This window comes from Panthera onca, chromosome F1, assembly GCF_046562875.1.
Source record: "Panthera onca isolate mPanOnc1 chromosome F1, mPanOnc1 haplotype 2, whole genome shotgun sequence".
NCBI lineage: Eukaryota > Metazoa > Chordata > Mammalia > Carnivora > Felidae > Panthera > Panthera onca.
Genome location: NC_138355.1, coordinates 30,284,712 through 30,310,663, shown reverse-complemented (window position 1 = coordinate 30,310,663; position 25,952 = coordinate 30,284,712). Strand labels below are relative to the sequence as shown.

General features: G+C 41.4%; 1 long non-coding RNA gene across 4 annotated transcripts in view; it reads right to left on the bottom strand.

Annotated features, from left to right (window-relative positions):
- Window positions 1-25,952, bottom strand: part of LOC132686184 (uncharacterized) — a 70,237-nt gene that overhangs the window by 10,147 nt on the left and 34,138 nt on the right. For 2 of the 4 annotated variants that reach the window (XR_009613497.1, XR_009613499.1), the window contains exons 3-4: window positions 7,722-7,875; window positions 7,519-7,588 (exon numbers count right to left, since the gene is read on the bottom strand). The exons of 1 other annotated variant lie outside the window; for it this stretch is intronic. This is a non-coding gene — a long non-coding RNA (uncharacterized LOC132686184). The remainder of the gene's footprint in view (window positions 1-7,518; window positions 7,589-7,721; window positions 7,876-25,952) is intronic. One more of the 4 variants, XR_009613498.1, reaches the window with a different exon arrangement.

Below are 25,952 nucleotides of genomic sequence, written 5' to 3'. Positions count from 1 at the left end.
GAAACTCCATTTATTTAATGCTGTTGTACAGAAGTCTGTTCTTTGGAAATCCTGAAAATAACCTGGTCAAACCTTACCTCAATTACTCAGCACAGTGTCAGCAGCCAGTTTGCTTTGTCATAATTGATCACCAACTTTTATGCTGTTTTAAAATCCTTTAAAGCTATTTGGAGCCAGGAAATGTCTCTGAGGAAACTAATCCTGGTAACATTACCTACACAAATGGCTTTGTGACGGTACATAGGCAGTTGCTGTGGGGGTGGGGTGTGTTTTAAGGTGCAGTGCCCTCCTGCATTTGGGATCCTGCATTTGGGATCCTGCATTTGGGAATTTCTGGGTATGTGTTAAAGGTGGTGAGGTAGTTCCACCTCCAAGATGTTCAGTGGGAAGATTTTTTGCTTTTCTGGTATTTTCTACTGAAAATGTTGTTGTTTTTCACAGTGTTTTCTATTGAGGAATATTAGCTGCCTCTAACCCAAAACTTATGGGAAGTTCTTCTTTATGTATCATCTTTTAAAAATAATTTGTGACCCACCGCCCTTTCTGAAATGGTGACTATACATTTCCAGTGTGTTTAGAAAGGAGAGTAATTGTCACTTCATGATTTTAGCAAAACAAATGTTACCAAAGTGCTGAAGGAACAACCACTTGAGACATTGTGTTCTCTTAGTCACAGGCACATACTAGGAAAAATTCAACTAAGCCTCACTCCGGGGGTATTAAAATAGCCCTTTTCGCAGCTCAGAATCACATTTCAAAGGGTGCCTAGGTGCAAAGCTAGGCCAAGTATAACCTAGCCCCAAGATAGTGCCAGGAGTAATACGTTGTTTTCCATTTTGTTTTAAACAACAGAATGCAGCACGGAGATGGGAGCATGCAGAGAACTAGCAGGGAGCCACTGAGCAGCAGGGAGCTGGGTGACCTTGAGTAGGTCACCTAACCTTGTCTGGGCATCTGCATTTAGAAAATGAGGGGGAATGCCCATTGTGCTTAATGCATAATGACCAAATAAGAAAATATAAGCAAAAGCATTTTGTAAATGGCAGGTCTTTCCTACAGTACTTGAGGGAATCATTAGAGATGGCTATTTGGGGGAATGAGATAGGTGCAAAGCTTCTTTTCAAAAAAAGCTTCATACCTTCCATTTTATGTGATTTAAGTTTAGCGATTACAGGTTCATTAATTAATACCCTAAGAAAATACTGTTATACTATCACTGTGTCTTCTAAATGAACCATCTCTCTTTTCACTGCCATTTGCAATTTTCTCTATGGAAGAAAGGTGTTTAAAAGACAAATTACCTGGAAGATAATGGGGTGAGATTTTTCTAAGCATCTTCCGTCCAGAGACAAAAGGCTTTTTCAGCTATTCTCAAGTACACCAGTTGAACACTGATTTATTTGACAATGTAATACATTTTTTTTTTTCAAGTAAAGTAAGGAAAGGGGACGTTCCAGCAGATCCGACGGAGGGAGGTGTTGAGGGAAACGTGTAAGAGAAGGAGGAGAAAAGAATATTGAGGGAGCAGACCAGAAGTACCAGGCAACCATACAGGATATCTTCAGAACTGAAATTCAATAAACCAGACTGCTCCCGAGTCAAAGGGAGCAAGTCCCCATCTGCCCGTGAAGGTGTCTGGGCTCCCACTGGCCCCTCCTTTCTTCCCCACTGCTCTGTTCTTTTTTGAAAGCTTATCAATAAGAATGTGGCAGGGGCGCCTGTGTGGCTTAGTCGGTTAAGCGTCTGACTTCTGCTCAGGTCATGATCTCGCGGTCCATGAGTTTGAGCCCCGCGTGGGGCTCTGTGCTGACAGCTCAGAGCCTGGAGCCTGTTTCGGATTCTGTGTCTCCCTCTCTCTGACCCTCCCCCATTCATGCTCTGTCTCTCTCTGTCTCAAAAATAAATAAACGTTAAAAAAAAAAAAAAAAGAATGTGGCAGAGCACTTTTCCAAGAAGGCCATGATCTGTCATTCAAAAAGAGAGAGAGCCCTTCAAGGCAAAGTCATACACTAATCTCCCAATGACCAGCTTTGCTGCCTGAAGCATGATTGCTGTCCCCCACTTGGATCTTATTCTTAGAGCTGGACTGTTGTTTTTTTTTGGTTTTTTTTTTTGAGAAAGAGAGCGAGCACTTCGGCATACAAACAGGTGAGGCTGAGGGAGAAAGAATAGAGAGAATCTTAAGCAGACTCCACACTCAGTACAGAACCCGATGTGGGGCTCAATCCCATAATCAACAAGATCATGACCTGAGCCCAAATCAAGACTCAGCCACCCAGGTGCCCCAAAGAGCTTGACTTCTCTTTTTCATTTGAGGTAAAATTATTAGGGGAGCTGATCCAAATACATTAGCAACGGGGACCCCACCCTTACTAAATGTGTATCATTTGTCAGCCACTTTTCAATACTACTTAATGTGTTGCCTCTCAGATCAGATGGGGGCACCGACTGGGTGGAAGCTGGTGGTGTAGGCAGTGAAAAGACTCACCCAGGACACAACAAAGGAGATAGATGTTTATTGAATATACCATAAGGGAGCAGCGGGCACAAGAGCAGAGGAGAGGCCGTTAGCAATGATGACACAGTTGGTGGGGGCTGTTTTATAGGAGGGAAGATGAGGAGGTATGGTGACTTATGGAATTTTCCCTTTTTCCATAACTGTGCCTGGTTATAAGTAACCCATTGGTTAGTTAGGGACTGTGGATATTTTGAGGTGGGTCGCCTGATGGGCCTGTCTGTGGTTAGGGTCACTTTTGGGCCCTTCTGCCTTGATCAAGTTTCCATGACACAAGCCTGTGTGTCAGTGGATTCCTATATTTCATGAGCAAGCTCCAATAAAGCTTGCAGGGGAGGAGGGAGTTAATAGATGATATTTATTGAAAGTTTCAAAGGTTGCTTCCTATAAATACAACCTGAGCACAACTGAGTGTCTCTTCTAAAATTAGTTTCTTTTTTTTAATGTTTTTTTTTTTAATTTATTTTTGAGAGAGGGAGAGAGAGAGACAGACAGACAGAGTGTGAGCAGGGGAAGGATAGAGAGAGAGGGAGACACAGAATCCAAAGCAGGCTCCAGGCTCTGAGCTGTCAGCACAGAGCCAGACGTGGGGCTTGAACCCATAAACTGTAAGGTCACGACCTGAGCTGAAGTCGGTTGCTTAATGTACTGAGCCACCCAGGTGCCCTTAAAATTAGTTTCTTAAACAAACAAATTAATTCCTCTGCTTGCCAGGTCAGCTGACCAAAACCACAATGGAAGTAACATAGGAAAATATCACTGAGGATAAAGCTTTTATGGTCAAATAAGATAAAAATATCAGTTTACTAATGTATTTTTTTAATTAAAAAAAGTTTTAATGTTTATTTATTTTTGAAAGAGAGAGAGAGTGAGAGCAAGGGAGGGGCAGGGAGAGAGGGAGACACAGAATCCAAAGCAGGCTCCAGGCTCTGACCTGTCAGCACAGAGCCCGACACGGGGCTCAAACCCATGAACTGTGAGATCATGACCTGAGCCAAAGTTGGATGCTCAACCAACTGAGCCACCCAGGTGCCCCAAGGTATATTTTTTTAAGAGAGAGAGAGAGAGAAAGAGAGCATGAGCTGGAGAGAGGGGCAGAGAGAAAGAGAATCCCAAGCAGGCCCCATGCAGAAATCAATAGTCAGATGCTCAACCAACTGAGCCACCCCCCCCAGTTCACTGATGTATTTATCTGACAGATACTTGTCAACACTGTGGGGAACAAATGAAGTATAGGTATATTTCTGTCCTCTAGGAACTTACAATCCAGTTGGGAGAAAAAGTGCATGATAATTGTAATTCAAATATATTCACTACAAAAAAAAATGAAAAACAAAAAAAAAAAAAGAAAAAGAAAAGGGTTAAGGGGCACCTGGGTGGCTCAGTCAGTTAAGCACCCAACTCTTGGTCTCGGCTCAGGTCATGATCTCAAGGTTCTCTGACAGTGCAGAACCTGCTTGGGATTCTCTCTCTTCCCATCTCTCTGCCCCTCTCCTGCTCACGTGCATTCTCTCTCTCTCTCTCTCTCTCTCTCTCTCTCAAAATGAATAAATAAACATTAAAAAAATAACAAAAAATAAAATTTTAAAAGCATCAGATGCATGTTCCATTAAGAAATAAGTGGCCATACAAGGGAATTAAAAGCAAAAGTGAATTACTGGGACCTTATGAAGATAAAAAGCTTCTGCACAGCAAAGGAAACAACCAACAAAACTAAAAGGCAACCAACGGAATGGGAAAAGATGTTTGCAAATGACATATCGGGCAAAGGGCTAGTATCCAAAATCTATAAAGAGCTCACCAAACTCCACACCCGAAAAACAAATAACCCAGTGAAGAAATGGGCAGAAAACATGAATAGACACTTCTCTAAAGAAGACATCCGGATGGCCAACAGGCACCTGAAAAGATGTTCAACGTCGCTCCTTATCAGGGAAATACAAATCAAAACCACACTCAGATATCACCTCACGCCAGTCAGAGTGGCCAAAATGAACAGATCAGGAGACTATAGATGCTGGAGAGGATGTGCAGAAACGGGAACCCTCTTGCACTGTTGGTGGGAATGCAAATTGGTGCAGCCGCTCTGGAAAGCAGTGTGGAGGTTCCTCAGAAAATTAAAAATAGACCTACCCCATGACCCAGCAATAGCACTGCTAGAAATTTATCCAAGGGATACAGGAGTACTGATGCCTAGGGGCACTTGTATCCCAATGTTTATAGCAGCACTCTCAACAATAGCCAAATTATGGAAAGAGCCTAAATGTCCATCAACTGATGAATGGATAAAGAAATTGTGGTTTATATACACAATGGAATACTACGTGGCAATGAGAAAGAATGAAATATGGCCTTTTGTAGCAACATGGATGGAACTGGAGAGTGTGATGCTAAGTGAAATAAGCCATACAGAGAAAGACAGATACCATATGGTTTCACTCTTATGTGGATCCTGAGAAACTTAACAGAAACCCATGGGGGAGGGGAAGGAAAAAAAAAAAAAAAAAAAGAGGTTAGAGTGGGAGAGAGCCAAAGCATAAGAGACTGTTAAAAACTGAGAACAAACTGAGGGTTGATGGGGGGTGGGAGGGAGGGGAGGGTGGGTGATGGGTATTGAGGAGGGCACCTTTTGGGATGAGCACTGGGTGTTGTATAGAAACCAATTTGACAATAAATTTCATATATTAAAAAAAAAAAGAAGAAATAAGTGGCCATAAACATATTTAAAATATTCAAATTCACTAGAAATCCAAATGCAAAATAAGTAATTCTCACCTATCAAATTGGTAAACATTTTTATAATATTCAGAGAAATGAGCATTCTTTTACCCATGAGAGGAATGTAAACTGGTACCACTTCTTTAGTGGAAAATCTGGGAACAAGAATCAAAAGCCTTGAAGTAGTCCCATCTTTCTCTACTAGAGTTTTTATCCTTAAGAAATAAGCATTATAATTTTTAATGGGTAAAAACTGGAAACAATCAAAATGTTCAACAATATAACACCGATTAAATTATTGCATATTCAGCACTAAAATGTCTACAGAAGTAAAACATGATGTTTTTTTAAAAAGTCATGTCCAGAGGCACCTGGGTGGCTCAGTCAGTTAAGCGTCCAACTTCAGCTCAGGTCACAATCTCGCAGTTCGTGGGGTCAAGCCCCGCGTTAGGCTCTGTACTGATGGCTCAAAGCCTGGAGCCTGCTTCAGATTCTGTGTCCCTTCTCTCTCTCTGCCCCTCCCCTGTTCATGCTCTGTCGCTTTCTTTCAAAAATAAATACACATTAAAAAAAATGTTTTTAAGTCATGTTCACAACACAGTGCAAAAAACCTGATTAAAAACTGTAGTGTAAATTCAGTTTAGTTTAAAATATACACATATATTTATATATTTAGGTATTATTATATATCAAATAATTAACAATGGTTATTTCTATGCCTTTCTAAAATATCAAAATTGTACATTGTGTTCATGTATACTTTTGCAATTAGGAATAAAAGCAACTAATTCCTTTTTTAAAAACAGAAATGTGAAGGTCAAACACTCTGTGAAAGCCCTTTTGATTTAAACATTTACGTAGGTGATGTCTTTGACATTCCAGTCTTCCTCAACTTGACCAGGCATCATAACATCATGTCTCAAATATTAAGGATGAAAAATACTACTGTAGTTAACTACTGAGTGCTTACTCTGTGTCAGGCAGTGTATTAAGAAATCTATATGTACCATTGCATTTAATCCTCACAACTACCTTCTGAGATAGAAATTATTATTATTCCCAGTTTACAGATGAAGAAACTGAGGCTTAATGAGACAATAAGAGGACACCTAGCTAGTAGGTGGAAGGGATGGCATTTGAACCCTGGCAATTTGGCTTTAAAGCCTACATTCTTTATATCTACACATATATTCTTACTTTCTCCTTTGCAAGAACTGGAAAGGCCCATCCAATTTATTATTTGGTATTTGCTGGGTAGAGGGCATATTAGTCTTGTTAAATAGAAGATTGTGGAATTTGATATGAATTACTTGGGATTTTGCCCTCGGGGCTACTGAAGACACCACTCTCTGACTGCCTAAGCTCAGCAGCTAGTGACAGAGCTGGAGGCTGAGCCTAAGAGCTTGCCCTAGAGTTTGCATCCTCTCCCAGCCATGGCAGGATGCCTCTTGGGGGTCTGCCCTAGTCCCCATTTCTTGAGAGTATCAGGAAGAAAGAGGAGATGTTTCCCACTGTGATTCAGTCTGGTCCCCAAGTATCTCCTCCGCCAACTGGCAAATATCCTTCTCGGGCATGAGGCTTGGCCGGAGCCCCCTGTGACTCCCATGGCATTTCTAAGCGTTCAGGACACTTATGCACCCACTTTTCTACTCCCCCAACTCCTTCTGATTCCAATCTTCCTCCCATCAGATATGTCACATTATTACTGTTATAAATCCAGCCCACATCCAGGAATCTCAGAAATTGCACTATCTGGTGAGGCGGGGAAATTTGTTTTTGAGGATAATGGTCATGGTAAGAAAACATTGATGTTTAAAATCAGAAGCTAAAAAATCACACAGATTTCCAAAGGAGGAAGTCCTAATGGTTTTCTGAATGCACAAATAATAGCTTTTGAGAAGCTTTTAAAGAGCTTTCCTCTAAGTCTAAAGGCTCAAGGTTTTTTTTTTTTTTTTTTTTTTTTTGAGGTTTCTTAATGGAATCTAAACACTTCATTGTGTTCACCAGAGCAGCAAATTGAATGTAAAGTGGCAGCAGACCCTGAAAGGGAGGCTGGTGACTTGGAGCACAATTTGCATGAAATACATTCTTTTTTTTTTATTTTTTATGGTATTTAAATGCTCCTATGAGACATTGAGTTTGACTTCTTGTACGGTTTCCTTTTTCACTACAGGTCACTCTAGCGGGGTCGGTCCCTCCTGCCGCCTCCCAAACGTCACACCCAAGTCGCCACTTGGGGGCACTCTAACGCCTCCTTCCCTTCCCATCTCCATTTTCCCTCCTACCTTTACACAGGGTTGACCCTGTTTCTGGGGCCTTTTATAACATAATGGTCATCACTAGCCTCCGCAGTTTCTTAAAAAGAAACAAAGGAACACATCCTTAACATATTGAAAAATAATACATTATATAATTTTTCAAGGAGCATTTAGGAGGACTACCCCTCAAAAGAATCTCCTAAGATAGGTAGGGCAGATACTATGATCACCTTCTTTTAGAACAGACACTTTGGCTTGCGGAGATAGAGTCCATGTTTAAACCTTGAACGTTTCTGAAGCCAGAGTTTCTCTGCTTCTTCGGCCAGGCCTCTTTCCTGCAATCATTCTGACATAAGATCCAGCCTTATTTTGAAGGAAGATCATCTTTTAATGAAGACATCAAAGCAATAATCAGCCATAAGAATAATACAACAGAAAAAGAAAGTCACATAATCACATTTCTCTTCCAGTATTTACTCGTAAAATGATTTCAATCTCAAAGAAGAAAAAATTGCAATCCCTTTTCAAAGTTGAATATAAATTCACTTAAACATGGAATAGACAGCTTGCCCAGATCTCTTCCCCACCCTTCCATCCACACTAGGCAATTTAATTAATGGGCGAACAGCCTGATGGTGGATTTTTCTGATAGAGTAGCAGGAACGACCCACCCTTGCACAGTTCCTTGGCACACCACTCTGGCTGCATTACAGAAACAGAACAGAGTCGTATGGTTCCTGGAAAGTAATTGTTTGGCAGGGCTCTAGCCTTGGGCAAAATCTACATAGAAAAAGTGCTCAGGTGGCCCTCTCTGGTGCCAGGGGCAGGGTGGATGGCAGAGGGTGGGTGTTGACTGTGTGTGATGGTGTGAGGTCCTGAGGGGGGTGGAGGATGGGAGGACACAGCCAGGGAATATAGAGAAACCCGGAAAACAAGGCTCTAAATCATTGTTGCTTCTCTGCTCCTGTAACCCGTTCATTTAGCCATCAAGTATATACTCAGTATCTGTTGCTTGCTCAGCACTGAACAAAGAGTTTTGCCTAAGTGAACACAAGAGACCAACTTTTAGAGGCACCTAGGTGGCTCAGTCGGTTGAGTGTCAGACTTCTGCTCAGGTCATGATCTCAAGGTTGATGAGTTCAAGTCCCACATCGGGCTTGCTGCTATCAGCAAGGAGCCGGCTTCTTCTCTCCCCCTTCCTGGCTTGTGCTCCCTCAAAAATAAATAAATAAACATTTAAAAACAGGGAGAGAGACCAACTTTTAAAGGGTATAAAAAAACAAGTTCATGCCTTTGATCAGCTTTCAGTTCAGATGAGGAAATTGTTTCCCAAGAAGTTATTTAACAAATATGTTGAGCTTCTACTCTGCAGTGGGGGTGTCTGACAGGCCTCAAGGCTCCACTTTGAAATACTGATACATTCCAGTGTAAAGAACCAGCTTTTAGAGCCCACTTACTGACAAGGTCAATGTTATACAGACGTGCAGAAGAAGATTGCTCTTAAAATTACCCCAAGACTGTGGTCATGTTAAAGTGTGAATCAACAAAAAAACATTTCAAAGAACTTGCTGGACATCTTTCCAGGATGTTTTCAAAGGAGTGGGGAGAAGAGCAAACTCCCATCTCAGACTTGAGGCTGATCAGGTCCGGGAGCCCTCCCTCTACCTTCATTTCCATGTCACTACAAAGATGAGCCTCAAACATGGTCAGCATAGTGTTACCTGCTTAACAGAAACGATCTCAGCACCGTGGTTGTCGATTCCAGGCCCCTGTCCACTCTCAGCAAGTGGCAACAGAGACCCTTCTGTGGGTATTTTCAAAGGTCTTAGGATCTCCCTTTTATATGAAAATGTCTTTTGGAAACCAGAGGCTGCTGCCTGTGATCTCACACTGCACACACCCATAGTAGAACGTCAGGCTCTTAGTTCAGACAGGAGCCGGTCAGGCACTTGGCCAGTGTTCAGCCTGTTCCCTGCTCCTCCTGGTCCTCTGAGCTGGGACCTTAGGGTGCTACACCAGTGAATGCTTGACTGTTTCTACCTTTCTGCAAATGACTTTTGCCATGTGATGCAATGATTACGGCAGGATATTGAAGAAGCAGCTGCCACTAATGGAGGAAAGGGCAAGCCTCTCAAGAGTGCTTCTGTTCCCACAAGACGACACCAGCATTGCCTACCAGCTTTCCATGCAAACCAGCAACCAGATATCCATTCAGCTTGTCTGAAAAGCCTTCAAAAAGGCTCTCTGCAAAAGAAAGGTCTGCACAGAACAAAACACACCCCGGTCTCAGCCTGTCCCTAGCTTTGATTTGGGGCAAGGTTTAGTTTTCATATTCACAAACCCAAAGAGTAAGACCCATGATTTCTAAGGTCCTTTCCAGCTTTAACTTTCTATGTATGTAAAAGCCAAAGGGAAAAAAAAATCAGGCACTAGTCATTAAGATTCACCTCCCTGCGATCAAAAAGAATGAAATATTGCCATTTGCAACAACGTGGATGGATGGAACCAGAGTGTGTTATGCTAAGTGAAATAAGTCAGTCAGAGAAAGACAAACATCAGATGATTTCACTCATATGTGGAATTTGAGAAACTCAACAGATGAACATTGGGGAAGGGAAGGAAAGATAAGGAAAAAAGAGAGAGAGAGGCAAACCATAAGAGACTTTTAAATCCAGAGAACAAATTGAGGGTGGCTGGAGGGGTGCTGGGTGGGGGGATGGGCTAAATGGGTGAGGGGCATTAAGGAAGGCACTTGCTGTGGGGTGCCTGGGAGTTATGTGTAAGTGACGAATCGCTAAATTCTATTCCTGAAATCATTACGCTATATGTTAACTAACTTGGATTTAAATTTTTAAAAAAGGGAAAAAAAGAAAAATAAGCAGATAAATATCACATTAAAAAAAAAAAAAAGATTCGCCACCCTGTGGCTGAACCAAATAGTTTTTCTAAAGTTTATTTTAATTTTTATTTAAAATGTTATAAAATTTATTCAAAATTAATCATTTAATTAACAATTAGTACAGAACAGGAAAATAATTAGTGGTTGGTATACACGCAAGAACCCCGAACTCTGAGTCAAAAGACCTGAGTTTCAAGCCATCAGAGAGGCACCATGCTCTGCCCAAGGGAAAAAAATCATGATTTGGGAGCTGAGCTCAAATTCTAGCTCCATCACTTTCTAGCTATGAAACTTTGTGCCAGTTACTTAACCTTTCAGGGTCTGTTATTTCATCAGTAAATGGGAATAAGCAATATATCACCAGATTGTAGTTTAATATATAGAAATATAGGGGCGCCTGGATGGCTCAGTCTGTTGGGCATCTGACTTCGGCTCAGGTCAAGTTCATGGGTTTGAGCCCCACATCAACCCCTGGGCTAACAGCACCGATTCTGTCTCCCTCTGCTTCATATTCTGTCTCCCTCTCTCTCTGCCCCTCCCCCACTTGCTCTCTCTCTCTCTCTCTCTCTCTCTCTCTCAAAAAACAAAAACAAAAACAAAAAAAGATTTAGAAATATAAAGCTTAAGATTTATTAAGCTCTTGGCACATGGTAGGAATTCAGTTAATATTGGTTTATGTAAATGGCTTTTCTAGGATCTCTTAGAGAAGGAAACTAACATATTTTGAGTTCTAGCTTTGTGGTAGCAAATTCCATGACTTCAACATGTAGTCCTGATGAAGTGGATACTGTTGTCCGAATTTCAGCCTAAATTCACTTCCCCCGATGTAAAATGGGTATAATATCTTTCCTACTCAATCCAAAAAAATTCTTACGAAGATTAGACTAATTTAATGTGAGACTTGCAAATTGTTGATATTTATATAAGTGGGAATATCCTAGCTATTGCTTTATTAAACACTCTTTACAGTAATGTTCAATCACCCGACATGCATGTATTCAGATCCTACCATTTGGCCATTGATTCAGAACATAGTCTCTGTTCTCAGTGCTCTTATAACCAGGGGCACCAAAATAACACCCAGGAAACTAATGAGAATAGTTAGAAACAGCTGAGTTGTCACTGCAGTAGAAAGTAGTTAAAAGAGAATGATATGACTTAAAAGATAAATAAATTTAAGGTGAAGAGATTGAGAAAAGGGAAGACACTTCATATAAAGGAACGAACATGAAAATAGGAAGCCTTTGAAGAGATTAGGATTCTCATCCTTGTAATTTACAGTAACATTAAGTATTGAATCTTTCATGCAGCAAACATTTATTGAGCATCTATTATGTACTAGGCACTATTCTAAGTGTTGGATATATGGAGTGAACAAATTAGAAGGTAGTTCCCTTGAGGAGCTTATATTCTAGTAGGTGAGACAGATTAAATAAAATAAATAAATTATACAGAATGTTAAGTGATGAGCACTTCAGAGAAACCAGAGTGGAGCAGGGTGGGGGGATCAAGAGCTACAGGAGTGAGGTCATAGGTAGCAACAGAAAGTAGAGAGATCAGACTAGGTTTCATTGAGAAGGTAACACTTGAGCACAGGCCTGAAGGAGGAGGAATAAGTCAAGGAGATACACAGGGAAAGAGCTTCAGGCAGAAGGAAACGTGAACAGTTATAGCAGTGGTTCTCAAACTGTGATCCCCACCCAGACCAGCAACATTAACATTGTCTGGGAATTTGCTAGAAACACACATTTTCAGTCTCCATCAGAAACTATGGTTCAGCCCAGCAATCCCCCTTCAGGGGACGCTGATGTTCCCTAAAATTTAAGAGCCACTGAGCTATAAAATAAAGGTCTAGTTGGCTTGTGCCAAGCCTGTGTCAGTCTTGTGCAAGGCCAGCATGGCTAGAGCGAACTAAGTAAGAGGGAGAGAAATAGTAGGTGAGATCTAAAGAGAGAATGACACCGAGAGGTGGGGGTGAGAACGGGAGAGATCCTGTAAACTCTTGTTAGCCATTGTAAGGACTTTGGTTTTCACTCTGAGTGAAGTGTGGAGACATTTCAAGATTGTGACTAGCAGTGACACCATGTGTTTTGAAAGCATCCTTCTGGCTGTTGTTAATGATAGATTGTAGGGGTGCCTGGGTGGCTCAGTCGGTTGAATGTCTGACTCTTGATTTCCACTTGGGAATTGGTCGGATCGGCCCTGCATTGGGCTCTGTGCTGGAGCCACAGAGTCTGCTTGGGGTTTTCTCTCTCCCTCTTTCTCTGTCCCTCCTCAGCTTGTGCCCTCTTTCTCCCTCAAAATAAAAAATATATATATAAGCTTTAAAAAAAAGAATAGATTGTAGAGGGGTGCCTGGGTGCCTCAGTCAGTTGAGCATCCAACTCTTGGTCTCCACTCAGGTTGTGATCACAGGGTCATGGCATCAAGCCATATGTTGGGCTAGGTGTGGAGCCTGTTTGGGATTCTCTCTCTCCCTCTGTCTCTCTCCCTCTGCCCTTTTCCCCAGCTTGTGCTCTCTATCTCTCTAAAAATATAATAAGAATAATTTAAAAAATAATAGATTGTAGAAGGGTGAAAGTGGAAGACTTCTTTTCAGGAATGCAGGCAACAGATAATAAAGCGTGGCTTGGATTAAGTTGGTAGTGGTAAAGATGGAGACAGGAAGTGGAATCTGAATGTATTTTGAAGGTAGAGCCAAGGGATTTCCTGGCAGAGTGGTTGTAGGGAATGAGAGAAAGAAAGATATTGAGGATGTTTCTGGCTTGAGCCACCGGAAAGTTGAGTTGCCATCAACTGAGATGGGAAAGGTGCAGTGGAAGCAGGTTTGTGAGGAGAGGCAGGGAGGTGGGGGTGGCGCCTCAACAGGAAGTTGAGTTTGGGACATGTCTGAGATGTCCACCCCACCTCCAAATGGAGATGTGGAGTGAGCAGTTGGATCTATGAGCCTGTATTGAGTTGAATCAACTCATCATCATTCTGAGTTACATGGGGAACCAATGGCTACCAGCAGCATTCAGAACTGATTCTGCTCACTTCAAATCAAGAGTGATACCAGAGTTCTTAGTCTTTTCACTACTTGTTTCTTTATAATCCACATATCCAAAAGAGCAGTTTCTTTTCTTGACTAGCTAAAAGCCCTCCAGGCTCAGGTCAAGGGACTTTCACCCCCAGAAAGGTCTTGGCTTTGGAGAAATGGAAGCAGTGGGGGTACTTAGCTGTCAGACTTTTGGTGAAAATCAATTGAATGATCTCATGCTAGATTTTGCCTTTTTATCTGAAGTTCTACCTATGTGGCAATTTAGAGAGGTTCTCCACCCCCCCCAAAGGGAAAAAATATATGGTAGCATTAGCTCAGGGTACATGACAAGAAGCTCCAATCATAGAGTAGGAGAAAGTGTATGTTATAAAGGAGCCAAACACCTCACTATAATTAACTGTTTTATCAGCTGCTTTGAAAACATATCATTGAGAATTTCCAAAAGAAAAAGAGTTGGGTTTCCCAGCTGAGACTGTTTGGAACCTGGTCGCCGGGGTTTCCATAAACTAAACTATCATTAAACATTTTCACCACTGAAGGGGGTCATTAGGTGTGCAAGCCCATTTGATTTAAATTCCTATTTATTTTTGGTTGTGGATCTCTATATAGATTTGTGTCCCTAAGGCAGAAAATAAGATAATGACATTTATGGATCTTAAACATGTATTTTCTCAAAGGTCCACATGGATAGAGAAACTAGGGTTGCAATAAGGGGTAGACATTACATCCAAATATTTTGCCTAAATGGCTCCTTGTTCTATTTCCCAGTTCATGAAAAATGACCTGGACTGCCCCAAAGAAGCAATTCTTCCCTTTTATTTACCCACCTGCCACAAAGCAGCGTTCAGCTCTATGTGGACAGATACAGCAAGGGGGAGTGGGCTCGGAAAGGTCCAGGATTGCCTGCCCACAAGGCAGTCCTACAGGGAAAACACTAGGTTCAGAGAGCAGTACCTTCAAGGTGATACAGGCCTGCTGTTGTATCAGGTCCTCTGGTTTTAACTGAGGCCAGATGAAAGAGAATTACACTCAGAGGAATTGTCCTATGCTGATTGGTGCCACCCTGGTTTTAGGCATTCACTTAACATCTGCCAGCTTAGTTCTCAGATAGGCCCTGGGATTCTCATTTAAGCAGGGATCTGAACTTGGACTGCCTCATCTCTACTTTGGCTTCCTGGACTAGATTCTAGTGTCCAGCCACATCTTTCCCCAGCACCAAATTTGGCCTGTCCTTGACTTCATCTTCACAGTGTCCCAGTGGTCAGGTCTCTTGTGACTCCCTGACCCTGACCCACCTCAAGCCCAGAGTTTTCTCTCTGCTTAGGCCCATCTTTCATGGTGCTCCTACCTGTGAGCCGCACTGTATCCTCATTTTTTCAATGAGTATTTAATAACGAGGGCCCTCCAAGTTTTGCAATACAGCCTATGGTCCCATTTCAGGAATAAGAAACCAAAATTATTATAGTCCCACTTACTCACAGGAGCATTGAGAAAGCCTCCCCAGGCTAAGTCATTCCAGCCAGTCTTCTACCCCCACTACTGGTGATGAGTCACTGAGGCTGCCGCCAGGGATGTGACATTTGGTGACCATGCGCTGTGACTTAAGGCACAGGATCGGGATGGGAGAGAGAAAGAAATAGACCAGTCCAGGACAAGGGATTAGAGGGTCACCAGTACTCTACTTCCCTCCTGAGACCCTCTAAAATGTTTGTGGCAGCAGAAACATCCCCTTTACGTTATTTTACATTTGGAGGTGGAGAAGAACATTCAGCTAGTCTTCGAAGTGTTTTGTACCCACCTCTGCTCCCTCAGGTGACACCCTCACAAGCTCTGTGAACTCTTTAGATAACCTTCCCCCAACCAAACAAGGCAGTGCTTTCTTCTTATTTCACCAGCACCTAAAACTCTCCTAAGGCAGTCATCTTTTAAAAATGAAATAATTACATTTAAATCACTTAGAACAATGGCTGGCACATAGTAAGCGTTGAATATGTGCTAGCTCTAATTATTATTTTTGTCTCTGGTCTGCAGATGAATCCGGTGCCACTGGCCTCTTCAGATGCCAGTATCTTAACGCCCCGCTTCGGCCCCCACCACACATATGCACAGCCAGATCTCATCTCAGTGAAAACAAAAAACCCAAACAATAGCAACAACAAAAAACAACCCCAAGCGTTATAATTAGATAGGTCAAGGTGTGCTATTTAGGTGGCTTTTTAAAAATAAGCCGCAAACAAAACCACTCAGGGACGTGGAAATTAATTTCAAACGCTTACATGATAAGCAAATGTAATATGGAGACCTTGTTTGGGTCCTGATTCAAATCAACTGACTATAAAAAGACTCTTTAGAGACAATAAGGGAAACTTAATTACAGACTGGGTATGCATGATACCAAAGTAGTGTTGTTAATTTTGGTAGGTGTGATAATAGCATTGTGGTTATGTTTTCTTTTTTTAAGTCAATATTTTGAGAGATTCAGAGGTGAAATAATATGATGTCTGGTATTTGCTGTAAAGTACTTCAACAAATAGGGGTGCCTGGCTGGCTCGGTCAGTGCTACATAAGACTTGTGATCTTAGGGGGCGCCTAGGTGGCTCAGTCGACTGAGTGACCGACTCCGGCTCAGGTCATGATCTCACGGTCTGTGAGTTCGAGCTGTCTCTCTGCCTCTCCCCCACTCATGCTCTGTCTCTCTCTCTCTCTATCAAAAATAAATAAACATTAAAAAAAAAAGACTTATGATCTTAGGGTAGTGAGTTTGACCCCCACTTTGGGTGTAGAGATTACTTTTAATTAATTAATTAAGTGCTTCAGCAAATAAAAACAGTAAAGACATCAAAAGGGGGGATAGATCAAGTACATACGGCAAAAACTTGGTAATTATTGAATATAAGTGAAGGAAATATGGTGGCTTATTGAATTTTTTTCTCTACTTGACTGAACTGGCAAAAAGAAAATGTTGATGACCACTGGTCTTTAGATCTAAGTTTTCAACAGTACCAGCAATGTTGTCCGGCCTAGGACCACCGACTGATACTAAGGGATTCAATGAGAGATGGTTGAAACCTGGACCAGAGGGGAAAGTAATAGGGTCAGGGGTGGTCAGAGGTTTGGGAGAACTTGATTCTGGGTCCCTGGAGGTTTGGGAGAGAGAAGCGTAGCAAGGTGAGACCAGTGCCATGCTGAGAACTGAGGAAAAAGGAGAGAGATCCAACAGAGAGAGTGACTGTAGGTAAACACCTCCGCTTGTGTGGTGGCATCCAGGCCATTTTGCCCCCAGCCTCTCCTTGGAATAAGCCAGCCTATTTCCAACAGAGCTGGATTAAAGTAATCCCTAGCCGTTCTCCCGACTAGAAACAGAACACTTGTAGGGAGTGAAAAAATAGAAATGACCTCTTTCCCACCCGCATGCCCCCAAATGTCAAGAATCTCTTAAAAACGCTTGCAGCAACACTCATGGTAAAATTCTGGGAGGCTGTCTCTGTTTCTCTTTTCTTACAATTTTGTTTCAAAGGGGCAAGATCTTTCATGTACTATTTAGAGTTAAGTTTGCAGCGTTAACATTCTTTGGTGATGAGTAGGGCTCATTCACCCTGATGTGAAAGGGCCAAGATCACATCCTTCTCTCTCTTGCTGGTGAAAACCAGCAGAGCGCAGGGGGCCCTGGGCACTGGGAGAATGAAGACAAACTTCAGTTGCCTGCTTTACAATGTCGCTGAGCACTGTCTACCTAAATCTCCTGGGCAAATGGAAGTAGTTGGAGAGTGTGAGGCCTTGCCTCCTCTCAGAAAACACTCCAACGAAGGCAACAGGAGACTGTGCAAGAGGACCTACATTTCCATTCATGTCTCAGGCATCAACGATGCCCCTTCTCTCTCGGGCTCTGTTCAGAAAAAAATGTCGGATGCTGAATATATCTATAGCCACCAAGGACACTCCCCATGTGACACCTCAGCCTGATCACTTTTCAAGTCTCAGTTCTTGAATTTCTGAAATGAAGAGACAGACAGACAGACGGAGATGGAGAGAGGGAGAGAGGATACCATATTTCTATATTTGTCTCTTCTCACTCTGAGGTTTGATGAGAACTAATGAAGTAGAGACTGTACCTGGCCCCCTGGGAAAAGATGCCTTTGTGTGTAAGGGAACGATGTCTTTTTCCTTATTTTCTAAAGATGTCTTTCCCATTAATTGCCTGATTTTGTGAAGTATGAAGGAATTTGGTTTCCTTTCTATTTTAGTTCATTATATTTTTTCTGACTCAACAATACTTTTAAAGAAAAGCTGGGTTGTATTCCCACTAGCAGTTTAATAATGTTTCAAGTGGGTTATAGGAAAATCATGTTAATCTTTTACCTGGAGCAAGGGGAAATAGATCACCTCTTTGTCGATCTTCCACTTCCTGCCAAAGGTATGAATCGTGTAAAAACACTGATCTTGTGTAGGCGGTGAGGGAATATTGAAAAAATAAGACTTCGCCCAGAAATGGCAGTTCCCCTTTTGTCTTGATAACAAACTTCTTTGTTTCTTTGGGGACTTATGCTTCCCTTCCCTGGCAAGTCCTGGTAACGCCGTCAGTCACAGTGCCCCATCCCTCTTCTGACTTCACTGGGGATATGCCCAAGCAAGTTGACCAATCCAAGTATATCATCATTCCAACCATTGTCATCAATTCAGAGGTTGGTGAATAACCCAAGTGGGCCAAACGGGGCTTTCAAAAGCTGGCGTAGCACGATCCAACAGAGCTCATCTACTCTTCATTGATGTCCTTGCTAGTTTGGATCAATGGTACAATGGAGCCCCTGCTCTGAGCTAAGTTCACACTCTTGGTGCCCAGCCAAAACAGCTACAACCTGGGGGCCTTCCTGCCTGGGCCATAAGCTAACTAAAGCATCATCGAGGTTCCAAGGCAATGGAAGCTCCTATGGTTTGTCAAAGCCAGGCCTCAGACAATACTTTTGGACTTGGTGAGGTGAGGATGAACCATTTCACCTAAAGACACAGTGCTCCCAAAGGGAAACTCACCAAAACAAAAGGAAGATTTGGGCTGATGTTCCAGACTCTGGGAGAAGACCTAAAGATTCTTAAGGTAAGGTAGTATCATGATGGGCTTTCCCTGATCACCAAAAGACCCGTTTTCCCCTTTTCTCCAAGGTAATGGATGCCTGGACACAACTACACCTGGCTAACCAAGCAGGGACCATGCAAGAGAGACAAAAGATGGCTCAAGGTGATCTGAGGGCACCTCTAGACAGAGGATAGGCTGTCATAACTTTTAAGTACCTTCTTCAAGGTCCACAGTGTTAATCCCTACCATTGGCACCTGAATGCTTCAGAGAATGATAGTTTCTCTAGAGACAACCTGGTCCAGAGGTGGTTGGCATGAAAAACACTCTAGGCTTTTCTCTAGGACGGACTGAGAAATAGGAATCCCAGGTGGGTTAAGAAGCTAGTGCCTTTCAGATTAACTGAGTGGTAGTGAGAGAGGGACATGGGGGAAGAGTGCCATTTTATTTTCACTGGAAGGCCTGGTCTACGCGCTGAAGTGAGGCTACTTTGACATTTTCCCAGTTATATGTGGAATCTTGTGTTAAGCTTATTTGGCACCATATTTCTACTTTATTTTTGAAAGTACTCTTTAGAAATTGGCACCTAAGGCAGCTGTCTGTCTGGCCTGACCCTCAATCCAGTTCTGAATCTGTGTGATTCCTTCTTTGCACCCTCTGTGCTTCCCCAACCTCCTTTAAATAGGTCATGCTATCTCCCACCAAGGGCCAACGGAATGTATTAGTAACAGAACTCCACAGATAAAGGCTTATCTGCAGTGGTGACTGTTAGTTGCAATTTGTTCGGGGCCTACTTCCCCTCTGACCTGTCTCCTGAGGCCTCACTTCAATAGGCCCTGCCATTGGTTATAATGCCTCACTTAGACCTTTCTGGATCTTTAATCTTGTAATGCTAATGAAAGCTTTATCCAATTTATGACATCCTACTAATAAAAATGTTGGCATGCATGGCCCTTATCCTCTTGGCTGGTGATAAAACAGTCTGTGAGTCTAGTTGGGACTGACTTTGACTCAAGTGTTCCTTAGCCAGAGGTGAATTGTTTCTTTTTTATTTATTTCATTTTATTTTTTTTTAAGTTTATTTATTTTGAGAGACAGAGAGAGAGAGAGAGAGAGCATGTGCGTGCCTAAGTGAGGGAGGGTCAGAGAGACAAGAGACAGAATCCCTAGCAGGCTCCATGCTATCAGCGCAGGGCCTGATGTGCAGAGCCGGGGCTTGAACCCATGAACCATGAGATCACGACCTGAGCCGAGATCAAGAATCAGATGATGAACCGACTGAACTACCCAGGCACCCCATGAATTGTTTCTATATATCTATCCAGTGGCTATCTGAATTTTATAAATTTAAATATTCTCCTATCAGAGAAAATATCCCAGGTATAAAGTGTGACCTTTATGTATAAGGAGACAGAGAATCTGTCCAAGTCAGATTACTTAATTTAAAGGTTCAATTGAATTCCTTTGCTTGTGTTTTGCTTTTGGACACACAATACCAAAAACATTTCAGAGGTCAGTGGTGGGCATTTGAATTCCTTAAATGAAACAGCGCAGAGCAATCAGCTAGTTAATACTATTTTACAAGATTCTAATGTGAGAAGGCAGCAAAAACTCTGCTTTCAGGCTGTGCTTTCTGAAACACAGCAAGTATAACAGATTAGGATTAAAAAGAAATAGAGCCATATTCATTTTAGATGTGCAGAATGAAATGGCCAGGAGTTAGCACCATGCAGTGAGATAGAACATCACTCAGTGAGATAGAGTGACCAACTGCCTGGGTTTGCCTGGGGCTGTTCCGGTTTTAGCACTGAAAGTCCCACATCCCAGGAAACCTCTCCATCCCAGGCAAACTGGAACATTTGGTCGTCCTAAAGTGGGTCAAGTCGCAGACCACAGGTCCTGGCCAAAATAAATAGGACTGTCCAGGTATTTTTGTGGTTGATGCATATTATTTTTCTCAACATCTTTGTGTCTTAGTAAAAGAAGAGTTAAATTCCTCAACCTCCCACTCAGAATTGTTAAAAGAAATTGCCTCAATTCATCACTAGGCAGTTTGCAAATGCGAGATGCTATAAAATTATAAATAATAGCTTGGAAGTGATTTTCATGCAGCTAGTAGACCTTACCTGGCTGACGCCAAGGTCTTGCTGTGTAACTATTAGAGCTTTCCCTATGGAGAAAATCTAGCCCACTGTGAGTAACTTTACATTTCTTTCATTCCTGCTAATGTTAAGCCACCTCTAAGGACAATACAGAGCAACCTTGGCTCCGATTTTGTTGAACCCAGCTGGATGCAGCCAAATTATGGGCTTCGTTTTGGGTGGAGCATATTTTTGTGGGCTGTGGGAGACCTGTAATTTTTTTTTTTAATGCAAAACCATTTATAGCTTTGGGTGATGTAAAATCCTCAGGGTGCCTACAACAGTGTCATGCAACCAAAGGGCTTCCCGCATGATCCAGATGGGACACAGTGGAGCCAGGGCCTCACCCAAGCCTCTGTCCACCCACTCTCCACATCTCCTGCACCGGCCCGCCCTCAGGCAGGGCAGCGGGCTGCAAAGCCTTTTACTTCTTTCTCTGCTTGTGGTTCAGAGGTTTCAATTACCAGCCAGGTTTTCTTTTTATCGAGAGAGCTATTGTTTGAGGCTGCGCATTCATCCATCCATAAGTACCTCAAATCATCTGACTTGCTAGCTTCAGAACCATGGCAACAGCAGAGTTTTGTGCAAGAGTCCTAGGTGAGAAGGTAAACCTCATTTGTAGGTGAAGCCCTACCATAGCCTGGCTGATATATCACAGGCCAATTGCCCAAACTATGGGACTTCTGTTTCCTCATCTGTTAATGAGAGAGTTGGATTACATTAGCTGTAAAGTCCTTCTAGCCTCTGAAGTTGGATGATTCAATGCAAGAGTGCTAAGTGGAGAGGAATAGGGGAAAGAGAGGGAAAAGATTAGGAGATGCAGGGTGAAGTTTAAGCAGTAAGGTGGAAGCCCAAGCCCTGTAGAGAAAAGGTGGCCAGGGCGAGATCCTCATGCAAAGGGCTAGCCAACTACCATTAGGACACAAATAGCTGCCCCTCAGTTCTAAGGAGCTTGCTGGGCTATGATGGGATCTTATTTCTTCCCCATCGTCACCCTAACTTACGGTACAAGTGCTACTCAACAGCCTTCCACTGGGGGTGATAGGAAGGAAAGAGTACCACAAAGTCTAAAAAGGTAACGTTAAAAAAATTGGTTCTAAAAAAATAGCTCAGAAATCCATTAAACTGAACTCCACTTACAAATAGCTCATTTTCTCAACAAAACAAAACCACTGCACTTGTACAGATCTCAGTGGGAAACCCTGAATTAGCAAACAGCCCTACAAATGCAAGTTCATGGAAGTTATTACACACAGCATGGCTACATGGGGGATGAAACAAGGAAGCAGAAATCATCCGGTTGCTTGAACTGGACTTCACTCTTGGCTCTCCAGCCCTGGGTCCAATGTTCTTCATTGTAGGTCTCCAAGAAGTCTGCGTTACTGGGATCTGATAACCTCTGTGATCATAAAGGATCTTAATTGAAGCAGGGTCCAGAGGAGTATCATTTACCAGAACACTTTAGTTCCTGATGGTATAATGGTATTGGTGGTCCTCAATTTTTGCTACTCCCTCTATCCAAATTAACTTCATGGGTATAGCCCACAAAAGAAGATAACAATCCATTATCTATCCTAGATTCCTTCATCCTGGGGTCCCAAGAATTCCAAGGGATATGCACAGTAGTAACACAAGTCTGAGAGCTACTTTTGTAATTTTAAAAGTTGTATTGGCAGTTATGAATTTGCCTGAGTCTGTTCCATTCCTGAAACTTTGTAGCTACCTTCACATTCACTATAGTTAAGCAGGCACATTGAATGACGCCAGGAATTTACTCGGGTCCAATCTCCGTTTACCCATTGTGAGTTTCATCTCACAATGGCTACCTTTATAACCTTGACCCTCTAATCCCTCCAGATATGACCCCTGATAGTTTGCATTTGGTCCTTATAATTTTTTAACTTTATTATGGAAAATTTTATATAGATGGGTGAATGGATAGATGATAGATAGATAGATAGATAGATAGACAGACAGATAGATGATAGATACAAAGAAACAGAGACAGACAGAACAAGAGACAGAGAGAGGAAATAGTATATTAACCTCCATGTAGCCATCACTGAGCTTCCATATTATCAACTCATTTGAAGTCCAGAAGAGATCATTTTAAACACTCTGCTCCTTTAAACAATGAAATTATTTTTTATAATATTTATGAAATGAAACAAATAACAACAATGGCCAGAAGAGAACTGCAGGCAGTGAATTTTCTGTTATTGAATTTCCTATATGTAATCACAGCAGTAGAAAGGATAGAATAAAAATAAAATGAATATTACAGTACTAAGAAAGAGAAAGGCATAATATTTATTCAATAGTGTTTATATCTATCTAGCAGTTTGAACTTGATTCTTTGGTTACCATCTGATATAACAATATTTTATATACATAATTGTCCAATAACTAATAGGTGAATATTAATAAAATGGATATGTTTATAAAAGGTTCAATTTAGGCAACTATTAAATCATAACACAAATGTAATATTTTATTTTCTTGATTCATTCTTCAGTTTTAAAATAATTAACAATGAAGAAAGCAAAATAAATTTCAATTTAAAAACTACTGTTCAAAATCAGTAAAATGTTTCAGGTATGAACTAAAATTTCTACTTACCAACAATAATATTACACATTGTGGTTCAGTCTCTGTTTCCCTATTTTCAATTTTCAGCATAAATAAACACTCCCAAAGGTCTCATGGAATAACTGAATTGGAGTAACTGAAGTTTTCTTTCTTTGTCTTGTACAATTGCTACACTGTCCTAGTTGATTTCAAATCTACTTTTTAAAGGCAGAAACATGTTCCACAGGGTTAAAAATATGCACTTGAGCAGAAGTGAGCTCCTGGTTCAAGACCAGTACAGATTTTATTAATGTTTTAAATTCTCTACAAATAATGCACCCCTTTATTGTCTACACCTTGGGTGAGTTGCTTGTACCATATGTTCCTTATGGACACTGTTACATACTTGTTCATGTCTATCTAGTAGCGGCCTGGGGATCATGTTCTTCTCAGTACTCTGGCTCTATCCAGGCCTTAGTTGTATGTTTCCTCTGTGTCTAACATCTCTGACTTTGTCCACATTAATATTAGATAATTTTAGACAAATTGCGCTTTGACAATCCTGCAAGGTACATGATTTTTTAGCTTTTCAGAAAGTATCTCTCTTTAATAAAGCTATTTTTTTCCTTCCCTGTTTTTTTCAGATGTGCCAACTAAAACAGAAAAAAATTAGTTTGATTAGGATATAATTGACACATAGCACTGTCTAAGTTTAAGGTACACAGTATAAAAAGTTGACATACATATGTTGTGAAATGATCACCACAGTAAGCTTAGGTTAACCTCCATTACCTCATATAGTTACAAAAAGAATGTTTTTCCCTTGCGATGAGAACTTTGAGGGTCTACGCTCTCAGGAAGTTTCAAATATATCATACAGCATGTTAACGATAGTCATCGTGGGAACATGACATCCTTAGTACTTATCTTATAACTGGAAGTTTGTACCTTTTGACCATCTTCATCCAATTTCTTTACCCCCTACCCCTGACCTCTAGTAACCACAAATCAGATCTCTTTTTCTATGAGTTTTGTTTTCATTTTTGTTTTACATTCCACACATTCATGAGATCATACAGTATTTGTCTTTCTCTGACTTATTTCACTTAATGGATGCCTCAAGTTTCATCCATGTTGTTGCAAATAGCAAGATTTCCTTCTTTCCTAGGGCTGGATAGTATTAGTTATTAGTTTTTTATGTCTGAATAGTATTCCATTGTATAAAGAACGTTGTTTCTTTGAAGATATTACTGAAAGCTTCAAGAAGTAGCCACTGTATCTACAATCCCACTTGATATCTCTTTACAAAGCACTCTAAACCTCTCATCTTAGTAGGCATACTGTCTGAGTCCCATGAGACAATGGGAAATAACTTAACCAAGTGCTTGGCTACCTTCTGAGAAGGCCGCCACCTTTCCCCTGGAGAAAGAGGGGAAACTAGCAAACTCAGTTCAGCCATTCCACATTTTAAGAACTACTATTTTTAACATTTATTTATTTATTTTTGAAAGGCGGGGAGGGGCAGAGAGAGAGGAGAGAGAGAGAATCCCAAGCAGGCTCCACACTGTCAGCATGGAGCTCAGTTCAGGGCTCAAACTCACAGACTGTGAGATCGTGATCTGAGCAAGCCAATGCTCTTTAGATATTTATTCAAAATCTCTTTAGTGGGACAGACACATTTCAAAAATTCCATTTGAGATTACTGTCTAGTCTGGTGGGAGTATGACCAAATTACGTTTTCACCAGTTATATAAAAATCCTCCTGTGAAGATCTGCATTGACTGACACCATATAGCCAATGTATTCCATTGATTTTTTTTTTCACTGTTTACTTATTAATTGGTGCTCTGGGCGCCTACTCAGCTGGCACACTCCTTAATCCAGATTTTGATCAGGATAAAGGAATAAGTAATTAGAAGCTCAGGGTAGGAGAATATGATAAAGCCTGATGGAGTATGGGCTACTGCCTTATTTCTGTTTCTGTTGTTTTTCATTGCTTCTTATTATTGTTTTAACTATTATGCTCTCCTTTTTTTTTTTTTTTTTTTTTTTTTTTTTTTTTTTTTTTGTGGCTATACCCTTTAACTACCAAAGGAGCTAGTTACATGGCCACTGTTAAGTATATTGGAAAACTGCCACCTAATGTTAGTTTTTTAAAAATATTCTTTGGACCAGAGTGGGGGGTGGTGCTTTAGAAGTATGTAGTAGTAATTTAGTGTTTGGTACCCCCAGAATTAATTTGATATGCTCTGTTAGCTGGTTCCCATATCTAAGCCGATGTATTGACCCGTAGCCCCTTGAATGAAAGGGAGATTGGGTCATTTTGAAGAAGGACACTGCAATACTGCAACAAAAATACACCGCACATCTTTCTACAAGCCTTCTGTATAGGATCTACATTCATTTGCTATACTGGCTGTACACAGGAACAAATGAAAAACCCATAGTTTTATGGAATTACTAAACACTGGCTCTGTAGTGGGTTGAATAAGATCCCTAAGATTCATGTTCACCTGGAACCTCAGAATATGATCTTATTTGGGAATAGTATCTTTGCAGATGTAATTATAAGGATCATGCTAGAAAAGAATGGGACCTAAATCCAATTAAAATGCCCTTAAAAGAGATAGAGACAAAGGAAAGAAGACCATGCGAAGATGTAGGCAGAGATCGGAATTGTGCAGCCAGAAGTTAAAGAAGCATGGAGCCAACAGGAACCACCAGAACTGGAACAGGTGAGGAAA